This window comes from Dunckerocampus dactyliophorus, chromosome 4 (assembly GCF_027744805.1).
Source record: "Dunckerocampus dactyliophorus isolate RoL2022-P2 chromosome 4, RoL_Ddac_1.1, whole genome shotgun sequence".
NCBI classification, from domain to species: domain Eukaryota; kingdom Metazoa; phylum Chordata; class Actinopteri; order Syngnathiformes; family Syngnathidae; genus Dunckerocampus; species Dunckerocampus dactyliophorus.
In genome coordinates this window covers 14,772,589-14,784,015 of record NC_072822.1, presented here as the reverse complement: position 1 = coordinate 14,784,015, position 11,427 = coordinate 14,772,589, and the positions used below count along the sequence as shown (strand labels likewise).

The 11,427-nt window shown below is 39.2% G+C and overlaps 1 protein-coding gene across 1 annotated transcript in view; it reads left to right on the top strand.

Moving 5' to 3' along the window:
* Nucleotides 1–9,458: 9,458 nt before the first annotated feature.
* The window catches only part of sv2ca (synaptic vesicle glycoprotein 2Ca), a 45,818-nt gene continuing 43,849 nt past the window's right edge, over nt 9,459–11,427 (top strand). The window contains exon 1 of the mRNA XM_054774735.1: nt 9,459–9,633. The gene's annotated coding sequence lies outside the window, so the exon portion shown is untranslated. The remainder of the gene's footprint in view (nt 9,634–11,427) is intronic.

The following is an 11,427-nucleotide window of genomic DNA, read 5'->3' as shown; positions in this document are numbered from 1 at the left end:
TCATTAAGGAGAAATATTATTGAACGCTAATGCAAGAGGGGTCATGGGTCCCGTGCACTTACTAATGTCGTCCTGCATTTTTCAATGGGTTGACAGGCTCATTGTGAGTTTTTTTGATAGCTCATGATTGGCTCCTGGGCCGCACGGTGGTCTAGTGGTTAGCATGTTGGCCAACACAGGAACAGCCTGGAGATCAGGAAGACCAGGGTTCAATTGGGCATTTCTGTGTGGAGTTTGCATGTTCTCCCCATGCGTGCGTGGGTTTTCTCCGGGTACTCTGGTTTCCTCCCACATTCCAAAAACATGCATGTTAGGTTAATTGGCGACTCTAAATTGTCCATAGGTGTGAATGTGAGCATGAATGGTTGTTTGTCTATATGTGTCCTGCAATTGACTGGCGACCAGTCCAGGGTGTACCCCGCCTGTCGCCCGAAGTCAGCTGGGATAGGCTCCAGCATACCCCCGCGACCCTAATAAGGAGAAGCGGTATAGAAAATGGATGGATGGATGATTGGCTCCTGTGAAATAAAGAGCTACCTGGTCCTCAAGGACTCGTGCGTCCCACAATATGCCATTTTATGACGTAGACATGTGAGGCTAATAGTCCGGTGTGGCTTTTATATGTACAAATCTGTTTTTTTCTGTAAATTTAGTGGGTGCGACTTATACACCGGAAATTACAGTATGTTTGTCAAGTTCCAGTCAGCTATACAGTATGTACAAACATGCCAACTTACACGCTTTCATCAGTCATAATGATCAATACATTTTTCTCTCATATGAGACATTAATGGCCTCTCTTTGAAATCAATATTGCCAAAACTCATCTCATAGCATCCTGCTGTTTTTCAGATTAGATTTCATTACAGTTTGATGGAGTATGACTTCCCCTTTAGGCTACTCTAATCCATCACATCTCTCACTTTGTCTTAATGTGTTATATTCAGGAATATTTTTGAGCTCTAGCATTTTTTTCTGCGAGAAGCATTGATAAGTTGAAACTGATGTGTGCTACAATCATTTAAAAAACACCATGATTGCCTTGTATCAGTAAATGGAGGCAATAAGATTGAACAGGTGAGTTTGAGCTGACAGTTGGACAGTCTTTATGGTCATTTCCTGCATGGCATCACCTCCATTTTACTTCGTAAGATAAATTTCATCCAGATATACTCTGAAAAAAGTAAACCTAAAAATATGTAATAGTAACACAATTAAACCTCTGATTATAACAATACAAAGCAAAGTTTGTTTCTTGACATAAATATATCCCTCGCTACATCGCGGTTCGAACATCACTCCCTCACTCTACGTAGAATGTACAAATTTTTTGCCCAAATTAAGCATTTTCAAGCCTGAAAATGGCTAAATGAAGTAAAATACAAATACAGTATAAGCCATTAAGACTACCAACTTGTGACTGTATTGTATGTAATGTAGTATTCTACATTGGTCGGCAGGTGTCAGTAATTGTTTGGTGAGACCACCACGGGAGCGCCAGACTTGAACAACCAGCTTTTATTGCAGGTTTAAATGATCTCACAACAGGCAGAATAATAATAACATAATAATAATCATAATATAACACAGGATACTGTTGTGGCCATATCTCACAACAAGCTAAAATTCATCTCTGAACCCCCATCGTCACTTTCTGTTCACCACTGATTCTGTCCCCTACAAGGTAACCTTGCTGGAAAAACCAGCATAGACCAGCTACCAGCATGACCAGCATAAACCAGCATATGTTGTGTTTTTGTGCGGGTATGCTGGTGCTGGTGACTAGTATAACAGCATGGTCCACCAGCATAGACCAGCATGGTGCACAGGCATAGACCAGCACTTACCAGCATAGACCCACACAGTCCACCAGCTAAACCAGCACTAAACCAGCACTGACCAGCATAGACCATCATAATTCCCATGCTGATCTATGCTGTTTTTTTCAGCAGGGAAACTGTCTTAAAATGCTTATTTTCCCTTATTATGTCTACTATTTTGGGTAATACAAATGTAAAGGTGACTATGGGTGTTATTTCATGTCTAGATGGCGCTAATAATGTTTAAAAACGTATTTAGAAGATTGTAAACAGGTTTTCTATGCCATAACTACATAAATATTCTATTTATAAAGAAGGAATTTGACTTTTCGCGGTGAGGTCTGGAACCAATTAACCGCGATAAACGAGTCATTATTGTATTACATTTTGAATTTATCTACATTTGTTAAAAACACAAGTAATTTTGATTTTTGTCCATAACAAGCTAAAGGTAAGTGGCTCAACATATCCTATGTATTGCCTAGTTGTATTTATCTTACATTTTGTGCTATGGCAATGCTTCTCAAATATCATATCATATAATAATCAGAGGGCCTTTCACTATCAGTGTTGTTCTGCACCGGCCAACGTTGGGTCTCTACTTGCTAGCTCAGCAGACAGATAACAGGTTCTCAAGACTCCAACTGAGTTCCATTTCAGAGCCTTTACTTTGAAAACTGAACATAGATAAAAAAAGCATGTCAGTAAGATACAAATAAATTCTTTGTGACAGTCAACATAAAAGAAATGCATCAAAACAAGTGCGCTAGCTTGATGCTAATTTAGATTGGAAAATCCCATGTAGCATTAAGGATTTACATGGTGAGTTCAAACACCTCTGGATATGACAACTAATTAGACCATTTAAATGTACATTCCAGAGGGATGGAGTACACGAGAAAATGTCTGTCATGCCAGAAAATACAGTGGAACCTCGGTTTTCTTCATTAATTTGTTCCAAAATGTACGAAAATGGAGGACATTTTTCCCATGGGAAATACTATAATTCCAATTAATCAGTTCCAGACACCCATAAATATGAACAAAAATACATTTTCTAGACAATAATTGCAGAAAACTATGCAAAATTATGATAAATGATGATTAGGTGCAAGTTACTGTTGATGTGGACCTCCTATACATCCTGGCAAGATTTCTTTCGATAGTGTTTTTCAACTTCTTTATCAAATTGCTGGCACTCGCAGCTTTCTTTGGCCCCATGGCGGGTTATTTGGCAGTTGCACTCAAAAACAATGCATGGACAGCGAGTCAGCAATGTATATAGGGTGCTTTGTTTGGCCACTCAATTTCACAGAACGATACAGTACAGGGCAAACGGACTAGTTCTTTAAGCTCAATATTGTACAAAAACCAAGACAGTGCATGAAGATCAAGGCGGAATTTTAGCGTAAATTTTTGACGAAAACTGAGGTTTGACTATAATTGAGAACCACTACGCTATGGCAATGTTTTGGGTCTGCACTATACTTGCTGCTATTCTTGCACAGCTATTGGCAGAGTCAAAGTTGTATTTGGACAAAGTGTTTTTAATTGTGATGGTAGTTATTGCTGTGGTATGTTTACGATTGTTTCATTGGCTGTGTCCTTCGTAAATCTCAGTCAGTTTGTTTTCTAGAAATACAGCCGCGATGGGCCAATTTAATTACATTAGGAAGGAGAAAAACCTAGATTACAAAAAAGACTGACCTTCAGTTTGTTGCACCATGTGTCCAGTATGTCCTATAACTTGCTACTTTTCTCCTTTGAGGTGAACAGCTGAGTGCGTTCACGTTTGAATGTTTGACAGACATTCAAGACTCCACTATGAGATGCATTCTGTTATCTGTGAGACTGCTAAAGCTCAACTCGAACTATGTCTGCTCTTCTCAAGAAAGCGAAGTAAACATCAACGCAAATGGGAAAGATGCAAACAAAGATGGGATTTCTTTCTTTTTTTTCAATGACGGAAGTCAGTAGAATATAAAATAATCACTTCAAGAAAAAAAAATGTCAAGAAAAAGAATGCTGAATCAGACACGGCAGGTTCTTCACCCGAGAATGCCTTTATGTCAATATCTTAATTAAATCCTGCAGAGGTTGGGGGTGGTGAGAGAGGGAGAGACTGCACTCTAAAAAGCAATACGGGAAGAGAGCCAGGGAGATCATTAGCTATCATCCCGCTTGGTTTTTACATCCCTGTGCACTGCTCCATGACAGTTTAAGCACTAAAGCTCGAATGAGAGAAGCAGATGGAGCCAAGAGAGTCGGAGTACTGATGGACACTTTACCATGTGGGTATCAAAGGGGAAGTAGTAGGGGGCTACAAACTGACGAGTTGTTATCATATGCATAAGGAAAAGACTCGATTGCATTTCTTCCATGTTGTGCCGCTAAATCCTGTTTGACAGCTGATCCGGTGATGGGGTCCGAGTTAGGAAGGGCTTGTATCCTGCTTCTGACAGAAAGGCTTAGAAAATTCCATTTATCATTCCTATTGAATCGTGAGTGAGGTGCTCTCGCTCTGTAAAGAGACGCCAAATTGGCCGGTTCTTCATGTAAACTGTTTGGTAGTTTTGCTTGCGCAATGAAACTAGTGCATGAAGGCACCTAGGTTCTTCATCATCATAATATAAAGTAAACAAGAGTGTTCTACTGTGAGCAAGCAAATCCAGGTGGTGGTGACAAATGTATTTTTGTGCACTTACTATTGTATTAGGTTGACGGTCATGTCTATGACTTGTTCTTTCATCTCCCACTCAATATTCTGTATGACATGCTGTAACAATGCAGCGTGTGTGTTGTTGCACACCAAATTTTCATAACCTCAAGAGCAGGGGTGTCAAGCTCGTGCCATGGAGGGCCGAGACACTGCAGGTTTTCTTTCCAGCCAGTCACTAAAGCAGGTGATTTTAATGATCAACACCTTCAGTTTGAGGGAAGGAGCTCATCAATTAAATCACCTGCTGAAGAAACTGGTTGGAGAAAAAACCTTCAGCGTCTCGGCCCTCCAGGGCACGAGTTTGATACATGTGATCTAGAGTTTTTAACCTGGTGTGGCTAATTTATGGCTATGTTCTAATCTTGTGACATCTCCTTTACTTCAGAACTACTACAATTCATTTAGATACGGTGCTTGTTGCGAAACGGTAGCTCTTTCTTTGGCAGGAGCCAATCATGAGCTATAAGTGAACTCACAACGAGCTTGTCAACCCACTGGAAATCGCGGGAGGTCATTACTCAATATAACAGTCTGACTCACAGTGTCATCTTACAAACAAACGTTAAATTCATCACACAACAACTTAACACTCAAAAGGTAGCTAAGAAACCTACAAGTACCAATACGAGATTAAAATTTAAAAAAAACAATGATTTTAACTTCTTCCTGTAATGAATTTTGTCTCAGCAAAGCATTTCATTCAAAGCATTTCAAAGCTGAGTCATTCAGCTGCCTCTGTCCACCAGAGGAAGCCAGAAGAGCCTCGGCTCCTCTTTTTTTTCATAGCTCATGATTGGCTCCTGTCAAATATAGAGCTACCTGGTTCTCACGGACTTGTAAGCACCACAATATTCCATTTTATGAAGTGGACATATGCGACTTATAGTCCAGTGCGGCCTATATACTGTATGTACAAATCAGTTTTTCGCTCTAAATTTAGTTGGTGTGACTTAAACACCGGAAATTACAGTACTTGTTGGGGCACTGTTTATGTACCAGCACGGTTTTAAAAGTACAGATTTAAGCACTGGCATCAGATAATATGTAAACGATAACCAACACAGATAAGACACAGTTGGAAAAATCACAGACAGTTTAAAAGGAGCAGCCATTGTAACAAATAAGCCGATTCCATATTTTGAACAACCAGTGGTTAATAAACAGAACTACTGCAACGTTAACAATGTCTAATCGGATGGTTCCTCCACACCACCTGGCTGGCTCTTTTGGTTGTAGTGACATTATTGTCATTTTTGTGAACTGAGTTTAACAACTGGATCAATTTTTACCAACAACAACAACGTGATGACAAAATACAAATACTAATGGGGTTAATTACCCCCCACACATACATATAGTATGTTTTATTCCTGAATTTCCTGACATAAAGGTTTATGTTTGTACGATTTAAATTTGTGCCTGAATCGTGTGGCACAGAGGATAATCCCTGGCGCCCTGAGGGCTGGGAGTGTTTCTGTTGACTGACAGGACAGGAAACCTCTATTCCCACAGATTACGTCTTCCAATTTCAGAGCAATGATTCATGTGTTTTCAAAGACTTTAGCGACGTCTTTGGCACAGTTCCTTTTCTTTCTTTTTCATCTCAACCTGTTCAGTCATCTTCCTTTTGTTTTTTCAGGCTATTGAGGTGATTTTCTTTTTTGTGTTCTGTAGTTGAGTAAAGGAGTGAGTAAATAGAAATCAGCATTGACAGCTTTAGATATGATTCTGCCCTTTCTGCACAACACTCTTGATGGTGGTTAGATATACTCTAAGTAATGTTGCTGTCTCTCCTTTCTAAAGAACCCTTTGAAACCCTCTCACCCTCCCCTCAGCAAAAGAAATGCACCAAGGCTTGTATATTGAAATGCAGTTCACTTCACATTCTTCTCTCTTAGCCTGTTCAATCTGTTCCAGAACAATAATCACAGCCCATTCTGCTTTCTTCCCCCCGGTATTTTAGCTTAGGTACATTAGACTATTCAGGAACTTGCAATGGTAGACTGAACAGAAATGGGGGTATCACTCGTACAAGTTGATTGATTGATTTTTCTCTTATACAGTACTTTTGGATGTGCCACCTGCCTTGCAGATGCAGGAAAATAAAATTTCAGCACTCATTTTAGTTTTGAGAAATCTTGGCTTAATTGCATTCCTTATTATCCCTCTCATTACAGAGTATGTACATCCACACAGACTGTGAAGTGCAGGCAGCAAAAAAGAATGAAGGGACTGAAGGGGTGAGTCTGAGCTTTCTATCTCTACAAGACAAAAACAATTACCATCAGTGTCTGTATCCATTTGTTCTCATGTGGATGAAGATAAGCAGTCGACAGTTCTTCCCGTCAACCTCCACCTTATTTTGTTTCTTAAAGAAGAAAGCTAGCGCTGCAGTTACCACCTGCTTTTAATATGTTAGATACAATGCATAGGAATTTTTAAATTCAGATTTTAGAAGAACTTGCGACGTGTATTTAAATATGAGCAGCCACACATTCAGGCTTTCAGCAGTATGGGATTCTACCACATTTGGCATTAACTTAGCAACAGTTCTTCATACTCAGCATCCATGGGAATGTGAAAATGATCAGACACTATTTTTAAAAGTGAAAAGATAGTCTTATAGCATCTTTTTTTATGTGTGTATGCTTATTTGATCAAGGATAGAGGACTAAGTGGCGGGCGGGGACATTTCCTACATGTGCAGTGGATTGTGAGATGTGTGCATGTGAGGCTCCTTCTACTGTCCTGTACATTAAGCTAAGTGCTCCTCAGCTCTCCAGCAGTACTAAATGGAGTCTCATGGCTTGAGGGGGGGGATGTCTTCCAACTGTGACTCAAAAGCAGAGAATGTCCCAATCCCTGGGTCATTGCATCTGTGAATCATCAAATTCAGAGGAGAAAAAAAGGCAGCCATTCCGTGTTTTTGTACCATGTGCATCATTTTGTCCTTTGTATGTAATGTTTGCGATCCTCTCCAGTATATAATATGATGTTTCAATTTCAATATGGCATATATACATTATTCACTGATACATTTTATCCTTTAACTATTGATTTCTTTTAAATGAGTGCAAGGACATTAATGAGTGGTGGGATCGATCAAAAGCTTGTCATTTCTACAGTGAAACAAGTGTCACTGTGGTGCTGAAGCACTGTCTGTTCATACTTTCTGTTCATACTATAAGGCAGGACATCATTTTGCTTGCCTCAGTCTCATTCCATCTTTCACTTTTAATATGGGAAGCCTTCATTGATGCACTCATGTATTTATCTATGTTAGAGCCGGGAATTGTAGAAGCACTGTGCAACCTGAGGTTATTGTTTGTGGGGATATGAGTAAATAAAGTACCTGCTGTCCATTAGTCAGTGGCGTTATCTACAGCATGAGAAAAAAAAAAACGTCAAATGGCTTTGAATGAGTTAAAGTAATTGAAATAGACACAATGTGTGAACCATGTGCAATCAAGCTGATGGGGTCTGTGGCTGTCACTGTGTAGCTGCTAGTGATGGTGCAGAAGATTTATCTTCCTTGAGAACAAGGCACCGCACTGTAATAAGCTGGCTAGCTGTACTGGTGGACTACTAATATTATGTGACAGCCTTGTGTGTATTGTGCCAGCAGGATGTTGGGAATCATCTGAAATGGAAGTGATCAATTAATTTTTCACTGCTGTGCTGCCACCAAAGGGCCATTCAGGGAGCCTGGCTTCTCCAAAGTGTCACATCAGGAAGTTGTCTCATGGGAACTTTTAATTAACAGAAATGTTCCTCCTTGTGTATGAAGGTTCTGTTCTTTGTACACTCATGGTTAGCTTTTGATCACATGTGGTTGTTGTGGTTTAATTTGTTTTGAACATGTATACAAGTTACACCTCACTACATCACACAGTACGGTTCACAGTTCCACACGTCCAAAAAGGACGAGGAAGAAACAAAGCTTATTTAATCCTTCCCCTCAGTCGTTACACTTCAGTTGCAAAATGTAGTCTTTTCCAATTGTGAATACACAGAAATGTGATAAGGCAATAAAACAATGTAGTGCAATGACAGTCAAGGTATATACTTACTGCAAAGAAATTATATAGCAGACTTAATGATAATAACAAATACATAATAACTGATTAAATGGTTAATAGTTAACAGAAACAGTTTCATAATGAGTGAGTACAGACAATGTACTCACCAGAATGAAGTTAGTGGTCAGTGTAAGCATTGTATGTTAAATGTTGCATGTACAGTATCTTCCTTGTACTTTATAAATATCAACTGATCGTGCTGTTTCTTAAAATCACTCATTTTAGTGCATTGTTTGAGTGCCTTGCTCAATCCGTTCCATAATTTCATTCCACATACTGAAATGCTGAAGGTTTTTAGCGTTGTCAGTGCATGTCAGTGTTTTAAGTTTAATTTCTCTATATAAGGTCATATTTCTCCTCTCTTGTTGAGAAGAATAGTTTTCGGGTAACAGGTTATTTTTTGCTTTATGCATAATTTATGTTTGTTCCTTGTGACAGGCAGTGGATTCTTTAAAAATGTTGCCTGAAAATGTTAACGGCTTCAATGAAGACAAAATTGCAATCGCCATTCTGAAGTTTCAACTAATTATGACAGTTGAAAACTCTAATATCAATTATTAACCATTTTCACTGACTAAAACGTGACTTGACATCCAAAATGTATAGGCTTTACTAGAAAGCAATCACTTGCCAGTTCGAGCCAGTTTGTATTAGACCTATTTTTGTTTAGGACACGTCTCTCCACGTCATCTAGCCACCTAACTAGATTGTTCCATCAGACGGAATTACCCGCATCACTCAATGAAATGCAATTATTGATTACGCCGCTTCCCTCCCCATATCCCTGCCTGCATCCCACCCTCCCACCTCCCGCCATCCCTCTCCCGCCGTCTCCTCTTCTGAAGTGCTGCAGCGAGAGAGCACTGCGTCGGGTAGGGGGACAAAAAAATCACGCTGCGCGCTTCACTTACGTCGGATCCACTTCTATTGTGGGAAAAAAACACAGACAAGATTTGTTCAACCGACAGCTATGGGCTTTAACAAGCTCAATCTACTTTTGTCGCCTTAAATGAAGGTAAGCCTTTTTTCCTCAACAATTCAAGTTGGGAAATCCATTATCATCTATTCAGTGTTTTGTCTTTTTCAGATAAACGGCGAAAGCAAAAAACATTTTTTTAATTTTATTTTTGAACTTAAGTATACAAATTAATGTTTTTTTTCTTTTTGCAAAAAGAGAGGGGGGCATTATTGATGTGTTTGTGGACATTTGTAAAAAGTTATGCAGGGTGGCGCCTGGCAAAGCAACTGGCATCATTTACTGTAAGTAGGCTGCTGTTAAGAATCAATGTAAGAACTGTAATATAACAATTGCCATCGTTAAATTGATCAGTTCAATTCATGGTGATTTTGCAAATTGCTTGTGTGCACCATGGCGTAAAGTTTGGCAAGTTTTACGGTTATTGGAAACAGTCTTGATGTTGTTACAGTTTATATTTTGTTCCTTGGCTTTTAGTTTGATGAAGACACTTGCCCTTGATATGAGCAGAGTCTTTGGGCTTGTTGGTTTTGGACTGAGAGGCTGTAGTGCAATGCAGCCGCCTGCCCCGGGGCAGTTGGAGCACTCTGCCCAAAAGAGGAGAGGATGCAGGAGCGGGCAACTGACTCGTGCATAGCACCTCGAGAGGCAATGAGCGATTGACAGGCACAACCGTTGAACTGGAAATCTGCAGCAAAGTGCTTTGTGAGCAATATGAAGGCTGCTACATAGCAGACATCCTGTTGCATCTGTATGCATTTCCTCTACAAGGTGGAAGGCGAGTTTTTTTTGTTGCTGTTTTTTTTTAGTTAGTTTTGCAGAATCACTCAAAAGATTAAAGATTAGATTGCACGTAATATGGAAGTGGTAGTGCATGAGTGCTTTGCTTTGCACACACTATAAACCTTGCAATCCAACCTGCACTCGATATTCCGAGCATCTCTCGCGACGTCTGTCTGCTTTTTTTCATGGGAGTTCAACAGCTGTTATGATGTTAATGTCCAAGCAGAAGCTTTAGTAATTATTACACCTTGCCATGTTGGCACAGCGTTATTTTGACTGTACCTGTACAGCAAGCAGATCTGTACTGTCAGCAGAAAATGTGGACAGCCTCCTTTTTTTTAAGAAAACCATGGAAATTGAGTAAAACTTATTTTTATTTTGTTTTTGTTTTTAAGTGGGCCTTTCATTTAAGTTATTTTTGTTTTTATATCCAGCTAAGTGCTAGTAGCACACCAGAAGATCGGTGTGAGGTGTAGCTCTCAGAAAGTGATTTAATTTAAGGACCTGTTTTTTACAGTATGCCGCTGAGAATGTGCCCCAGAAGATTGGTATTGTATAGCTTTGATTTTTTAAAGGATTTATTTCTTTGTAATATTTACTGTACTCTGTTGCTAAGAATGCACCACATGGATCTCCATCAGATTTCATTTATTTGTATATTCTTCCTATTACTTGGTGCTTTTTTTGTTTCGTATGGTGCTAAGTGTGTGTAGAACAACTGTACTTTTAAGGTGAGAACATTTTGGGCAATTTCAATAAAATTCTAATTAAAAAAGGCAAGATAATTTCTTTTTTGTATCGAAAAAGTATCGAACCAAACCGACTTGTGAATTTTGTGTATCGTCGTTCCCCTAGTCTTTACATAACCACACATCAACATAAATTATTAGCAGTAGAAGCTACAACTGTTGTCTTTATTTTAAAGTTGATCTTTTTTTTTTGGTTTTACTTTTTGTTTTAATTTGTGGACAGAAGTTCAACAGTTAAAAGCATTATGCTTAGATCATGCGTCCAAAATTTTAAAACATTCTAAAATGGACAGTAGAGGCC